The 17,008-nt window shown below is 47.4% G+C and overlaps 1 protein-coding gene across 1 annotated transcript in view; it reads right to left on the minus strand.

Moving 5' to 3' along the window:
- Nucleotides 1-3,809, minus strand: part of LOC118378816 (leucine-rich repeat-containing protein 3-like) — a 28,983-nt gene extending 25,174 nt beyond the window's left edge. Inside the window, exon 1 of the mRNA XM_052526400.1 lies at nucleotides 3,604-3,809. The gene's annotated coding sequence lies outside the window, so the exon portion shown is untranslated. The remainder of the gene's footprint in view (nucleotides 1-3,603) is intronic.
- Nucleotides 3,810-17,008: the final 13,199 nt, after the last annotated feature.

Below are 17,008 nucleotides of genomic sequence, written 5' to 3' on the forward strand. Positions count from 1 at the left end.
ACTGTGTTGTAGGTAATCTATCTCCTGTGTAGAGTATCTACTGTGTTGTATGTAATCTATCTCCTGTGTAGAGTATCTCCTGTGTTGTAGGTAATCTATCTCCTGTGTAGAGTATCTCCTGTGTTGTAGGTAATCTATCTCCTGTGTTGTAGGTAATCTATCTCCTGTGTTGTAGGTAATCTATCTCCTGTGTAGAGTATCTCCTGTGTTGTAGGTAATCTATCTCCCGTCCCAGCAAGGAAGAGCAAACTATGGTAGCAAGACTCCAGTGTTAGAGTCTGATCTATAACTGCAGGAGAATATTCCGTGGTTGTTTCTCCCGTGGTCCGAGACCTGGCCTCAGTTGGTGCTGGGTCAGCGAGGAGAAACAAAGTTCAGTCAGAATGTGATGTAAGACCATGTGCTGTAAAAATAGACTGGCTAATACGCATCTCTTGGCTCAGTCAGTAAAAACAAACTACGATAGAAATACTCTTCAGTCGGTATCAGTCAGACTGCAGGAGAATATATATTCCACGATCGTATCTGAGTTGGTTAGAATCTGGGCTTGGGTTGTATCAGCGAGGAAAAATCAAACTTCAAATGGGAATATGACTGCGGGAGAATAGATAACATCTGTTCCTGTCTGTTTATCGAATGAAGGGACAGAACTCGACATGTGACATGTGACATGTGACATGTGACATAGCCTGGGAAATAGACCCGTCCTACATTTTTCAACACATTTGTCCATTGTGGTGATTGGTATCCTCCTCTGGTTCTGGTTAGAATCCAGGCTGAAATATCAGTTTGTTTCATATGTTCTTTTATTGAATTTTTTTATTAGATATTAGATATTTGACTGATTCAAGTAGACACTTTTATTAAAATGATTCTTTATATAATCATAATCATCTTCATCATCATTACAAATCCTATCCTATATAAGGGACGTTTTTCCATTTCGCACTCCACATTGATCTACATTCTGGTTTGATATAGGTGGGATAGCTGGTAACGTCACGAAAACGACGCATACTCTTCAACGGGGCAGAAATCTGAGAGTTGTTTTGATTCAGGATGGCCAGATAGCTACTAACAATGACAAGAAACTGTCATGTGGGGAATCGTATGTGACGGATTTCAGCTAGTTTCATCTTGTTTCATGTCTGGTTTTGAGGTGTTTTGACTGATTTCATGTCAATGCTGATATGGCTCAAATTCGCTAGCGAACCAACTGATGTGACAATGTGTTTGAGAGACATCAGTGCTCATTGTGAAAATGTATTTATGTTTTCAATAAACATTGGAGATGAAATATACTGTAGTTGTCAATCTGAGCAGTGGCCACACCCACACACACACACACACACACACATCCACACACCCCACACACACACGTACGTATGTACACACACACACACACACACGTACTATCAGAGGCCATAAGAATGTCCATCGAGTGAGTGCAATATACTGCCTGTCCGTTATAAACCTGTTATAAACCCGTTATAAACCTGTTACAAACCCGTTATAAACCTGTTATAAACCTGTTATAAACCCGTTATAAACCCGTTATAAACCTGTTATAAACCTGTTATAAACCCGTTATAAACCTGTTATAAACCCATTATAAACCTGTTATAAACCCGTTATAAACCTGTTATAAACCCGTTATAAACCTGTTATAAACCCGTTATAAACCTGTTACAAACCCGTTATAAACCTGTTATAAACCTGTTATAAACCCGTTATAAACCCGTTATAAACCTGTTATAAACCTGTTATAAACCCGTTATAAACCTGTTATAAACCCATTATAAACCTGTTATAAACCCGTTATAAACCTGTTATAAACCCGTTATAAACCTGTTATAAACCTGTTATAAACCCATTATAAACCTGTTATAAACCTGTTATAAACCCATTATAAACCTGTTATAAACCTGTTATAAACCCATTATAAAGTTATGTTAGAAGACAGCAGCAATTCAGGGAAAGCTACCACACCAATTAACACAATTGAAAACAATCAATCGGTGCATTTTGTGGAACCCACAAGAATGACAATTAGATAGAGTGAGTGTAAAGAGAGAGATAGGAGAGAAAGAAAGCGAGAAGGATATAATCGAGCGCGAGAAAGGAGAAATGACAGGCTCAGCCAATGCTGTTATCACTTCCATTTCCCCAGGGCAGTTAATGAGGAGAGAGAGAAAGAGAGAGAGAGAAAGATAAATGGGGAGAAGAGAGAGAGAAATAGGGAGAAGAGAGAGAGAGAGAAATAGGGAGAAGAGAGAGAGAAATAGGGAGAAGAGAGAGAGAGAGAAATAGGGAGAAGAGAGAGAGAAATAGGGAAGAGAGAGAGAGAGAGAAATAGGGAGAAGAGAGAGAGAGAGAAATAGGGAGAAGAGAGAGAGAAATAGGGAGAAGAGAGAGAGAAAAATAGGGAGAAGAGAGAGAGGGAGAAGAGAGAGAAATAGGGAGAAGAGAGAGAGAGAGAAATAGGGAGAAGAGAGAGAGAAAGAGGGAGAAGAGAGAGCGAAATAGGGAGAGAGAGAGAGAGAGAGAGAGAAATAGGGAGAAGAGAGAGAGAGAGAAATAGGGAGAAGAGAGAGAGAGAGAGAGAAATAAGGAGAAGAGATAGACAGAAATAGGGAGAGAGAGAGAGAGAGAGAAATAGGGAGAGAGAGAGATAGAGAGAAATAGGGAGAAGAGAGAGAGAAATAGGGAGAGAGAGAGAGAAATAGGGAGAAGAGAGAGAAATAGGGAGAAGAGAGAGAGAGAGCGAGAGAGAGAGAGAAGAGAGAGAGAAAGAAGAGAGAGAAATAGGGAGAAGAGAGAGAGAGAAATAGGGAGAAGAGAGAGAGAAATAGGGAGAAGAGAGAGAAATAGGGAGAAGAGAGAGAGAAATAGGGAGAAGAGAGAGAGAAAGAAGAGAGAGAAATAGGGAGGAGAGAGAAATAGGGAGAAGGGAGAGAGAAAGAAGAGAGAGAAATAAGGAGAGACATAGGGAGAAGAGAGAGAAATAGGGAGGAGAGAGAGAGAGAGAGAGAGAGAGAGAGAGAGAGAGAGAGAGAGAAATGTAGGAGAAACAGTGAGACTGGCACAAACAGTGAATGATACCTTCCTAGTGAGGAACATGCAATTGACCATTTAGTCTCAGCTACACCGTCTGTATGAATGAATGTTCTATTATCAGAAGCTACTGGCTCCATTTACAAGTTGTTATTGAATTCATTCAACAGTCATTTATTTTCCTTTTAAACCCCTATACCCTTTAGCTACTGGTGTATAGTCTACTGTAAAGTGCTATTAGTCTACTGTATAGAAGTAATATAATAGACAAGTAATATAATAATTTAGCTGGAAAATAAATAATTCCATGTTTTAAATCGGTCTATCTCAAAATCATGTAGTGGTTAGGTTGACATAGCCTAATGGGATAATCATGCAGTAATCATTGCAGAAAACGTTACTTAAAAACACTTCTATAAGAAATAACTTTAACCCATAGTTTGGTAATAATAAAGAAATAGGCGATGAATTCAACCCAGAGACAATTATCCTGCATCTAATATGTCAATAAATAATTATGAAAACAGAAAAGATAATTGAATTTCTTACCTGTGACACGTAATTAACCGCCAAAATTCTTCTTCAAGTTGGAATCCACACGCGAAGATGTTGACTACGAGCTTCGGTCTGACTCTGATGTTTCCGACACGGATTTGTAATGTGGCTATTCTTTAACCTGACAGAGCGTCAAACATTAATCCGGTTGTCATCATAGAACAATTCTGTCACTGTTATCACATCTCTCTCTCTCTCTCTCTCTTTCTATTTCTCCCTCCCTCCCTCTTAAAGGGGCCGTTGTGTGATGTGTTGTCCCTCCCTCTTAAAGGGGCCGTTGTGTGATGTGTTGTCCCTCCCTCTTAAAGGGGCCGTTGTGTGATGTGTTGTACCTCCCTCTTAAAGGGGCCGTTGTGTGATGTGTTGTCCCTCCCTCTTAAAGGGGCCGTTGTGTGATGTGTTGTACATCCCTCTTAAAGGGGCCGTTGTGTGATGTGTTGTCCCTCCCTCTTAAAGGGGCCGTTGTGTGATGTGTTGTACATCCCTCTTAAAGGGGCCGTTGTGTGATGTGTTGTACATCCCTCTTAAAGGGGCCGTTGTGTGATGTGTTGTACATCCCTATTAAAGGGGCCGTTGTGTGATGTGTTGTACATCCCTCTTAAAGGGGCCGTTGTGTGATGTGTTGTACATCCCTCTTAAAGGGGCCGTTGTGTGATGTGTTGTACCTCCCTATTAAAGGGGCCGTTGTGTGATGTGTTTTACCTCCCTCTTAAAGGGGCCGTTGTGTGATGTGTTGTACCTCCCTATTAAAGGGGCCGTTGTGTGATGTTTGTACCTCCCTCTTAAAGGGGCCGTTGTGTGATGTGTTGTACATCCCTCTTAAAGGGGCCGTTGTGTGATGTGTTGTACCTCCCTCTTAAAGGGGCCGTTGTGTGATGTGTTGTACATCCCTCTTAAAGGGGCCGTTGTGTGATGTGTTGTACATCCCTCTTAAAGGGGCCGTTGTGTGATGTGTTGTACCTCCCTATTAAAGGGGCCGTTGTGTGATGTGTTTTACCTCCCTCTTAAAGGGGCCGTTGTGTGATGTGTTGTACCTCCCTATTAAAGGGGCCGTTGTGTGATGTTTGTACCTCCCTCTTAAAGGGGCCGTTGTGTGATGTGTTGTACCTCCCTATTAAAGGGGCCGTTGTGTGATGTTTGTACCTCCCTCTTAAAGGGGCCGTTGTGTGATGTGTTGTCCCTCCCTCTTAAAGGGGCCGTTGTGTGATGTTTGTACCTCCCTCTTAAAGGGGCCGTTGTGTGATGTGTGTTGCCCCTCCCTCTTAAAGGGGCCGTTGTGTGATGTTTGTACCTCCCTCTTAAAGGGGCCGTTGTGTGATGTGTGTTGCCCCTCCCTCTTAAAGGGGCCGTTGTGTGATGTGTTGCCCCTCCCTCTTAAAGGGGCCGTTGTGTGATGTGTTGTCCCTCCCTCTTAAAGGGGCCGTTGTGTGATGTGTTGTACCTCCCTCTTAAAGGGGCCGTTGTGTGATGTGTTGTACCTCCCTCTTAAAGGGGCCGTTGTGTGATGTGTTTGCCCCTCCCTCTTAAAGGGGCCGTTGTGTGATGTGTTGTCCCTCCCTCTTAAAGGGGCCGTTGTGTGATGTGTTGTCCCTCCCTCTTAAAGGGGCCGTTGTGTGATGTGTTGTCCCTCCCTCTTAAAGGGGCCGTTGTGTGATGTGTTGTCCCTCCCTCTTAAAGGGGCCGTTGTGTGATGTGTTGTCCCTCCCTCTTAAAGGGGCCGTTGTGTGATGTGTTGTCCCTCCCTCTTAAAGGGGCCGTTGTGTGATGTGTTGTCCCTCCCTCTTAAAGGGGCCGTTGTGTGATGTGTTGTCCCTCCCTCTTAAAGGGGCCGTTGTGTGATGTGTTGTACCTCCCTCTTAAAGGGGCCGTTGTGTGATGTGTTGTCCCTCCCTCTTAAAGGGGCCGTTGTGTGATGTGTTGTCCCTCCCTCTTAAAGGGGCCGTTGTGTGATGTGTTGTCCCTCCCTCTTAAAGGGGCCGTTGTGTGATGTGTTTGCCCCTCCCTCTTAAAGGGGCCGTTGTGTGATGTGTTGTCCCTCCCTCTTAAAGGGGCCGTTGTGTGATGTGTTGTCCCTCCCTCTTAAAGGGGCGGTTGTGTGATGTGTTGTCCCTCCCTCTTAAAGGGGCCGTTGTGTGATGTTTGTACCTCCCTTGTGGAAAAGACATACAGCAGTCTGTGTATCACCTCCCCCATTAAAAATGTAGTTACAATTATATACATTTAACACCATGAAGTCAAATACAAAAATCTGATTTGGTGTTTACATATTTTTGTTTCCGCCAAATAAACTTTGACAGGAAAATAGAAAGTAGGCTAAAATCAAATAATCCAAGAGTATTGATTGGGCTATTGATTATTGATCGTAAAACCCATCTATCTGGTCAGTCACGTCGTGACCTGAAAAAAAAGTTTAGATGAGTCTTCAAGTAAATCGAAAGCTGCTGCTAAAACACAAACAGGTCGTGCTGAGTGACTGTGAGTGACTGTGGGTGACTGTGAGTGACTGTGAGTGACTGTGGGTGACTGTGGGTGACTGTGGGTGACTGTGGGTGACTGTGAGTGACTGTGAGTGACTGTGGGTGACTGTGAGTGACTGTGAGTGACTGTGGGTGACTGTGAGTGACTGTGGGTGACTGTGAGTGACTGTGAGTGACTGTGAGTGACTGTGGGTGACTGTGGGTGACTGTGAGTGACTGTGGGTGACTGTGAGTGACTGTGGGTGACTGTGAGTGACTGTGAGTGACTGTGAGTGACTGTGGGTGACTGCGAGTGACTGTGGGTGACTGTGGGTGACTGTGGGTGACTGTGGGTGACTGTGAGTGACTGTGGGTGACTCTGGGTGACTGTGAGTGACTGTGGGTGACTGTGGGTGACTGTGAGTGACTGTGGGTGACTGTGAGTGACTGTGGGTGACTGTGGGTGACTGTGAGTGACTGTGGGTGACTGTGAGTGACTGTGGGTGACTGTGAGTGACTGTGAGGGACTGTGAGTGACTGTGGGTGACTGTGAGTGACTGTGGGTGACTGTGGGTGACTGTGGGTGACTGTGGGTGACTGTGGGTGACTGTGGGTGACTGTGAGTGACTGTGAGAAACACAGATCGATGGATGGGCAGACTCACAGGCAGGCAGGAGAACATTAAAGGAGAGGAGATGTCACCTCTCTTCGCCGTCCTTTATCACACTCCGTCCATCCCATCACTCGTATCGATGAGGAATTTGACACAATGTTGTTTGACCCTGTCTGGAACAGTACATACATGTTGCTGACTTGTTGAACATTTATAAACAATATATACACACACACACACACACACACACACACACACACACACACACACACACACACACACACACACACACACACACACACACACACACACACACACACACACACACACACACACACACACACACACACACAAATTGTTGGGGATGTATCAGAATAGTTGGGTAACACAGATAAGATGTTTTATTTTCATTATATGCTTGTGAGTTATTTCTCATATTGAATATCTTGTTGTACTATAGTGGTGGCCGGTTGCAGTTATCTGTTCTCTGTCCTGGGGTCAGTTATTTCTCATATAGAATGTCTTGTTGTACTATAGTGGTGGCCGGTTGCAGTTATCTGTTCTCTGTCCTGGGGTCAGTTATTTCTCATATAGAATGTCTTGTTTTATGTACTATAGTGGTGGCCGGTTGCAGTTATCTGTTCTCTGTCCTGGGGTCAGTTATTTCTCGTATAGAATATCTTGTTGTACTATAGTGGTGGCCGGTTGCAGTTATCTGTTCTCTGTCCTGGGGTCAGTTATTTCTCATATAGAATGTCTTGTACTATAGTGGTGGCCGGTTGCAGTTATCTGTTCTCTGTCCTGGGGTCAGTTATTTCTCATATAGAATGTCTTGTTGTACTATAGTGGTGGCCGGTTGCAGTTATCTGTTCTCTGTCCTGGGGTCAGTTATTTCTCATATAGAATGTCTTGTTGTACTATAGTGGTGGCCGGTTGCAGTTATCTGTTCTCTGTCCTGGGGTCAGTTATTTCTCATATAGAATGTCTTGTACTATAGTGGTGGCCGGTTGCAGTTATCTGTTCTCTGTCCTGGGGTCAGTTATTTCTCATATAGAATGTCTTGTTGTACTATAGTGGTGGCCGGTTGCAGTTATCTGTTCTCTGTCCTGGGGTCAGTTATTTCTCATATAGAATGTCTTGTTGTACTATAGTGGTGGCCGGGTGCAGTTAGCTGGTCTCTGTCCTGGGGTCAGTTATTTCTCATATAGAATGTCTTGTTGTACTATAGTGGTGGCCGGTTGCAGTTATCTGTTCTCTGTCCTGGGGTCAGTTATTTCTCATATAGAATGTCTTGTTGTACTATAGTGGTGGCTGGTTGCAGTTATCTGTTCTCTGTCCTGGGGTCAGTTATTTCTCATATAGAATGTCTTGTTGTACTATAGTGGTGGCCGGTTGCAGTTATCTGTTCTCTGTCCTGGGGTCAGTTATTTCTCATATAGAATGTCTTGTTGTACTATAGTGGTGGCCGGTTGCAGTTATCTGTTCTCTGTCCTGGGGTCAGTTATTTCTCATATAGAATGTCTTGTTGTACTATAGTGGTGGCCGGTTGCAGTTATCTGTTCTCTGTCCTGGGGTCAGTTATTTCTCATATAGAATGTCTTGTTGTACTATAGTGGTGGCCGGTTGCAGTTATCTGTTCTCTGTCCTGGGGTCAGTTATTTCTCATATAGAATGTCTTGTTGTACTATAGTGGTGGCCGGTTGCAGTTATCTGTTCTCTGTCCTGGGGTCAGTTATTTCTCATATAGAATATCTTGTTGTACTATAGTGGTGGCCGGTTGCAGTTATCTGTTCTCTGTCCTGGGGTCAGTTATTTCTCATATAGAATGTCTTGTTGTACTATAGTGGTGGCCGGTTGCAGTTATCTGTTCTCTGTCCTGGGGTCAGTTATTTCTCATATAGAATGTCTTGTTTTATGTACTATAGTGGTGGCCGGTTGCAGTTATCTGTTCTCTGTCCTGGGGTCAGTTATTTCTCATATAGAATGTCTTGTTGTACTATAGTGGTGGCCGGTTGCAGTTATCTGTTCTCTGTCCTGGGGTCAGTTATTTCTCATATAGAATGTCTTGTTGTACTATAGTGGTGGCCGGTTGCAGTTATCTGTTCTCTGTCCTGGGGTCAGTTATTTCTCATATAGAATGTCTTGTTGTACTATAGTGGCTGGTTGCAGTTATCTGTTCTCTGTCCTGGGGTCAGTTATTTCTCATATAGAATGTCTTGTTTTATGTACTATAGTGGTGGCTGGTTGCAGTTATCTGTTCTCTGTCCTGGGGTCAGTTATTTCTCATATAGAATGTCTTGTTGTACTATAGTGGTGGCCGGTTGCAGTTATCTGTTCTCTGTCCTGGGGTCAGTTATTTCTCATATAGAATGTCTTGTTGTACTATAGTGGTGGCTGGTTGCAGTTATCTGTTCTCTGTCCTGGGGTCAGTTATTTCTCATATAGAATGTCTTGTTTTATGTACTATAGTGGTGGCCGGTTGCAGTTATCTGTTCTCTGTCCTGGGGTCAGTTATTTCTCATATAGAATGTCTTGTTGTACTATAGTGGTGGCCGGTTGCAGTTATCTGTTCTCTGTCCTGGGGTCAGTTACTTGGGCCACAGAGAGGGGAGAGGTCAAGCTTGCCTTCATATGTAAACATATCTTTTAAACCATGTGAAGGGATGATTGAGGGGGAATCAATGATCTCTTGGCTCCACAATGTCTTGGGGCCAGTCACTGTGTCTCCGTGAGCTTGTCCAGAATGGGAGTGTCTAAAATGACAATTGATATATATCCTAATGTCTTGGTACTATGTTGTACCAAGAACGAGAAGTAGAACCTCGTTTTAGGAGAGCAAACTGAACGATAATTCATAGCCAATGCTGTCTGGCTATGGGATACTCCTCTCAAGTAAAGTCTTCCTTTGTAATGTTCCTAAGATCTGTTATTCGTCATGTGAGTTGAGATGGGTGTGTCTTGGCTATAAATGATACTAAGAACTGTTTTGTAAGGACACTCTCAGAGAATTCATTTATAGACACTGAATTGATCTGAGAGTCACAGGGTTGTGATGGAGCTCATCATAATTAAAGATGGACTTTATGATAACTCTGACTTGTGTGTGGTTTCCTCACGCACACACACACACACACACACACACACACACACACACACACACACACACACACACACATACATACATATATAGTGGAGTCACAAATGATTGACACCCTTGATATATGATGACTGTATGAAATAATAATTAAAATACTGAGCTATATTGTATGCTACATTTGTTTTGTGGGAAATGTAATTTATTTGTCAGAAATATATATCCATCTGCACCCCACAGCATCCATCTGCACCCCACAGCATCCATCTGCGCCCCACAGCATCCATCTGCACCCCACAGCATCCATCTGCGCCCCACAGCATCCATCTGCACCCCACAGCATCCATCTGCGCCCCACAGCATCCATCTGCACCCCACAGCATCCATCTGCGCCCCACAGCATCCATCTGCACCCCACAGCATCCATCTGCACCCCACAGCATCCATCTGCACCCCACAGCATCCATCTGCACCCCACATTATCCATCTGCACCCCACAGCATCCATCTGCACCCCACAGCATCCATCTGCGCCCCACAGCATCCATCTGCGCCCCACAGCATCCATCTGCACCCCACAGCATCCATCTGCGCCCCACAGCATCCATCTGCACCCCACAGTATCCATCTGCACCCCACAGCATCCATCTGCACCCCACAGCATCCATCTGCGCCCCACAGCATCCATCTGCACCCCACAGCATCCATCTGCACCCCACAGCATCCATCTGCGCCCCACAGCATCCATCTGCACCCCACATTATCCATCTGCGCCCCACAGCATCCATCTGCACCCCACATTATCCATCTGCGCCCCACAGCATCCATCTGCACCCCACATTATCCATCTGCGCCCCACAGCATCCATCTGCACCCCACATTATCCATCTGCGCCCCACAGCATCCATCTGCACCCCACATTATCCATCTGCGCCCCACAGCATCCATCTGCACCCCATTATCCATCTGCGCCCCACAGCATCCATCTGCACCCCACATTATCCATCTGCGCCCCACAGCATCCATCTGCACCCCACATTATCCATCTGCGCCCCACAGCATCCATCTGCACCCCACATTATCCATCTGCACCCCACAGCATCCATCTACACCCCACATTATCCATCTGCACCCCACAGCATCCATCTGCACCCCACAGCATCCATCTGCACCCCACATTATCCATCTGCACCCCACAGCATCCATCTGAGCCCCACAGCATCCATCTGCACCTCATGGTTTAGGACGGTAATCTCATTCCCAAACACTTCCTCCTAATGCACAATAGCCTGGTGGAGGTTATGGTTGAAGTAGCATTCAGTTCAGAGTATTTTGTGACAGATGTAGAGCAGCTGGCCAGCTTGTGACAACAGTAGAGCAGCTGGCCAGCGTGAGATCTAGTTCTGGATGCTGAGATTATGCAGAGTATACTGTACAAACAGGAAACACTCACCACAGGGGTCTCCCCAGGGGAAAGGACTCGACTGGCTGACAACTACAGTGACGCATATTTCATTCTCCTCCTACCTGACATCCTCCCTCTCCTACCTGACATCCTCCCTCTCCTAATTTACATCCTCCCTCTCCTAATTTACATCCTCGCTCTCCTAACTTACATCCTCCCTCTCCTACCTGACATCCTCCCTCTCCTACCTGGCATCCTTCCCCTCCTACCTGGCATCCTCCCTCTCCTACCTGACATCCCCCCTCTCCTACCTGACATCTTCCCTTTCCTACCTGACATCCTCCTTCTCCTACCTGACATCCTCCCTCTCCTACCTGACATCCTCCCTCTCCTACCTGACATCCTCCCTCTCCTACCTGACATCCTCCCTCTCCTACCTGACATCCTCCCTCTCCTACCTGACATCCTCCCTCTCCTACCTGACATCCTCCCTCTCCTACCTTACATCCTCCCTCTCCTACCTGACATCCTCCCTCTCCTACCTGGCATCCTTCCCCTCCTACCTGGCATCCTCCCTCTCCTACCTGACATCCTTCCTCTACTACCTGACATCCTCCCTTTCCTACCTGACATCTTCCCTTTCCTACCTGACATCCTCCTTCTCCTATCTGACATCCTCCCTCTCCTACCTGACATCTTCCCTTTCCTACCTGACCTCCTCCCTCTACTACCTGACCTCCTCCCTCCACTACCTGACATCCTCCCTCTACTACCTGACATCCTCCCTCTACTACCTGGCATCCTCCCTCTACTACCTGACATCCTCCCTCTCCTACCTGGCATACTCCCTCTACTACCTGACATCCTCCCTCTACTACCTGACATCCTCCCTCTCCTACCTGGCATCCTCCCTCTCCTACCTGACATCCTCCCTCTCCTACCTGGAATCCTCCCTCTCCTACCTGGCATCCTCCTTCTCCTACCTGACATCCTCCCTCTCCTACCTGGCATCCTCCCTCTCCTACCTGACATCCTCCCTCTCCTACCTGACATCCTCCCTCTCCTACCTGACATCCTCCCTTTCCTACCTGACATCCTCCCTCTCCTACCTGACATCCTCCCTCTCCTACCTGGCATCCTCCTTTTCCTACCAGACATCCTCCCTCTCCCACCTGACATCCTCCCTTTCCTACCTGACATCCTCCCTCTCCTACCTGACATCCTCCCTCTCCTACCTGGCATCCTCCTTTTCCTACCAGACATCCTCCCTCTCCTACCTGACATCCTCCCTCTCCTACCTGACATCCTCCCTCTCCTACCTGACATCCTCCCTCTCCTACCTGACATCCTCCCTCTCCTACCTTACATCCTCCCTCTCCTACCTGACATCCTCCCTCTCCTACCTGACATCCTCCCTCTCCTACCTGGCATCCTCCTTTTCCTACCAGACATCCTCCCTCTCCTACCAGACATCCTCCCTCTCCTACCTGACATCCTCCCTTTCTTACCTGACATCCTCCCTATCTTCCCTTGCATCCTCCCTCTCCTACCTGGCATCCTCCTTTTCCTACCTGACATCCTCCCTCTCCTACCTGACATCCTCCCTCCTACCTGACATCCTCCCTATCTTCCCTTGCATCCTCCCTCTCCTACCTGACATCCTCCCTCTCCTACCTGACATCCTCCCTCTACTACCTGACATCCTCCCTCTCCTACCTGGCATCCTCCCTCTCCTACCTGACATCCTCCCTCTCCTACCTGGCATCCTCCCTCTCCTACCTGGCATCCTCCCTCTCCTACCTGACATCCTCCCTCTCCTACCTGGCATCCTCCCTCTCCTACCTGGCATCCTCCTTCTCCTACCTGACATCCTCCCACTCCTACCTGACATCCTCCCTTTCCTACCTGACATCCTCCCTCTCCTACCTGACATCCTCCCTCTCCTACCTGGCATCCTCCTTTTCCTACCTGACATCCTCCCTCTCCTACCTGACATCCTCCCTCTCCTACCTGACATCCTCCCTTTCCTACCTGACATCCTCCCTCTCTACCTGACATCCTCCCTCCCTACCTGGCATCCCCCCTTTCCTACCTGACATCCTCCCTCTCCTACCTGACATCTTCCCTTTCCTACCTGACATCCTCCTTCTCCTATCTGACATCCTCCCTCTCCTACCTGACATCTTCCCTTTCCTACCTGACCTCCTCCCTCTACTACCTGACCTCCTCCCTCCACTACCTGACATCCTCCCTCTACTACCTGACATCCTCCCTCTACTACCTAGCATCCTCCCTCCACTACCTGACATCCTCCCTCTACTACCTGGCATACTCCCTCTACTACCTGACATCCTCCCTCTACTACCTGACATCCTCCCTCTCCTACCTGGCATCCTCCCTCTCCTACCTGACATCCTCCCTCTCCTACCTGGAATCCTCCCTCTCCTACCTGGCATCCTCCTTCTCCTACCTGACATCCTCCCTCTCCTACCTGGCATCCTCCCTCTCCTACCTGGCATCCTCCCACTCCTACCTAACATCCTCCCTCTCCTACCTGACATCCTCCCTTTCCTACCTGACATCCTCCCTCTCCTACCTGACATCCTCCCTCTCCTACCTGGCATCCTCCTTTTCCTACCAGACATCCTCCCTCTCCCACCTGACATCCTCCCTTTCCTACCTGACATCCTCCCTCTCCTACCTGACATCCTCCCTCTCCTACCTGGCATCCTCCTTTTCCTACCAGACATCCTCCCTCTCCTACCTGACATCCTCCCTCTCCTACCTGACATCCTCCCTCTCCTACCTGACATCCTCCCTCTCCTACCTGACATCCTCCCTCTCCTATCTTACATCCTCCCTCTCCTACCTGACATCCTCCCTCTCCTACCTGACATCCTCCCTCTCCTACCTGGCATCCTCCTTTTCCTACCAGACATCCTCCCTCTCCTACCAGACATCCTCCCTCTCCTACCTGACATCCTCGCGTTCTTACCTGACATCCTCCCTATCTTCCCTTGCATCCTCCCTCTCCTACCTGGCATCCTCCTTTTCCTACCAGACATCCTCCCTCTCCTACCTGACATCCTCCCTCTCCTACCTGACATCCTCCCTATCTTCCCTTGCATCCTCCCTCTCCTACCTGACATCCTCCCTCTCCTACCTGACATCCTCCCTCTACTACCTGACATCCTCCCTCTCCTACCTGGCATCCTCCCTCTCCTACCTGACATCCTCCCTCTCCTACCTGGAATCCTCCCTCTCCTACCTGGCATCCTCCTTCTCCTACCTGACATCCTCCCTCTCCTACCTGGCATCCTCCCTCTCCTACCTGGCATCCTCCTTCTCCTACCTGACATCCTCCCACTCCTACCTGACATCCTCCCTTTCCTACCTGACATCCTCCCTCTCCTACCTGACATCCTCCCTCTCCTACCTGGCATCCTCCTTTTCCTACCTGACATCCTCCCTCTCCTACCTGACATCCTCCCTCTCCTACCTGACATCCTCCCTTTCCTACCTGACATCCTCCCTCTCCTACCTGACATCCTCCCTCTCCTACCTGGCATCCTCCCTTTCCTACCTGACATCCTCCCTCTCCTACCTGACATCCTCCCTCTCCTACCTGGCATCCCCCTTTCCTACCTGACATCCTCCCTCTCCTACCTGACATCCTCCCTCTCCTACCTGGCATCCTCCTTTTCCTACCAGACATCCTCCCTCTCCCACCTGACATCCTCCCTCTCCTACCTGACATCCTCCCTCTCCTACCTGACATCCTCCCTCTCCTACCTGACATCCTCCTTCTCCTACCAGACATCCTCCCTCTCCTACCTGACATCCTCCCTCTCCTACCTGACATCCTCCCTCTCCTACCTGACATCCTCCCTCTCCTACCTGACATCCTCCCTCTCCTATCTTACATCCTCCCTCTCCTACCTGACATCCTCCCTCTCCTACCTGACATCCTCCCTCTCCTACCTGGCATCCTCCTTTTCCTACCAGACATCCTCCCTCTCCTACCAGACATCCTCCCTCTCCTACCTGACATCCTCGCGTTCTTACCTGACATCCTCCCTATCTTCCCTTGCATCCTCCCTCTCCTACCTGGCATCCTCCTTTTCCTACCAGACATCCTCCCTCTCCTACCTGACATCCTCCCTCTCCTACCTGACATCCTCCCTCTCCTACCTGACATCCTCCCTCTCTTCCCTTGCATCCTCCCTCTCCTACCTGACATCCTCCCTCTCCTACCTGGAATCCTCCCTCTCCTACCTGGCATCCTCCGTCTCCTACCTGACATCCTCCCTCTCCTACCTGGCATCCTCCCTCTCCTACCTGGCATCATCCTTCTCCTACCTGACATCCTCCCTTTCCTACCTGACATCCTCCCTCTCCTACCTGACATCCTCCCTCTCCTACCTGGCATCCTCCCTTTCCTACCTGACATCCTCCCTCTCCTACCTGACATCCTCCCTTTCCTACCTGTCCAACAGCCATCAACAGATTTAAAACTATTCTATTTTTCACATATAATATATGTGATATCCTTGGGTTTTTTTCTCCTCTTCCCATGCAAACCTTAATATTAGCATTCAATAGGATGTCACAGAAAATGCATCATCTCAGAATCCAGACCCAAATCTGTCAGGAGAGACTCAAACATACAACCTGTCCTCTTCCTACTAGGTTCCAGCAATAATGTATGGAACATGTACGTCTAGGGTTGCTGTTGCCAAACATCTCTGGTTTGTTCTTCCCGTAATTGGTCTTAGCCTCCTGTCAAGCTATTCTATGAGATGTTGTAATGATTTAATTTAATAAATGTTTTTTTTAATATATGTAAACTACGTTGGGAAAACCCACAGTTGAAAATGGCACTGCGCAAAACAAACAAATAATTTAAAGTGAAGTGCATCTCCAGGATTATCAAGGTCCTGCTTTCCCACCTACAGTGCAACTGATAAAGGTGTAGTGTTGTTTGTGATGTGGCAGGTGTGAACTGGTCACAGTGAGAAACAGGTGGTGATGAAACATTCAGTACAACTCAGTGGGAAATCTGAGTAGTTCACTCTCTGAAACAATAACAACCCTCTCTCTCTCTCTCTCTGTCTCTCTCTGTGTCTCTGTCTCTCTGTCTCTCTCTCTCTCTCTCTCTGTCTCTGTCTCTCTGTCTCTCTGTCTGTCTCTCTCTCTGTCTCTGATGTGTTGTGCATTGAAGTCCACAAGCAAAGGGAAGAGGTGAGAGGAGGAGAGAGCATGATTTGAGAAGGAATACAACGTGGCTGCTATGAAAGTGACTCTGTTTACTCTGTGTTTACTCGTGATCAGGGGTGTATTCATTCCACCGATTCTGTTGAAAAACACATCTTAGTACAGACGCAAACGGAACAGACCTGAATTTGTCCAATAGAAACTCTCGTTTGCAACTGTTGGACTAATGACTACACCCTAGATTAGCTAGATGCATCTCTGTTGTACACTTTCATTCATAGGTTGTAGCAACTTCATGATGGGTATAGGGACAATTACAGTATCACATTGTAGCCTAAACGTATCGACATTGAACTGGGTGAATGGTATATGAATGACAGTCATCCAATATGCTGTAATATAAATAAGGCCATACTCATGAAAAAAAAATGGTCCTCCCTTATATTAAACGGCACTGACCGCCACTGGCTCTCAGTCACCCAGTCACTCTCTTCAAACGAGATCGTTAGATGGATTCGGGGAGAAAGAAAGAGAGATTAAAAGGTCAACCGTTTGATAGGAAGGAAGGACTGTCAATTAATTGGGCTGAGCCAATGAAAATATAGGGAATGTCCACGT

The sequence above is a fragment of the Oncorhynchus keta genome, chromosome 10 (genome assembly GCF_023373465.1).
Source record: "Oncorhynchus keta strain PuntledgeMale-10-30-2019 chromosome 10, Oket_V2, whole genome shotgun sequence".
NCBI classification, from domain to species: Eukaryota; Metazoa; Chordata; class Actinopteri; order Salmoniformes; family Salmonidae; genus Oncorhynchus; species Oncorhynchus keta.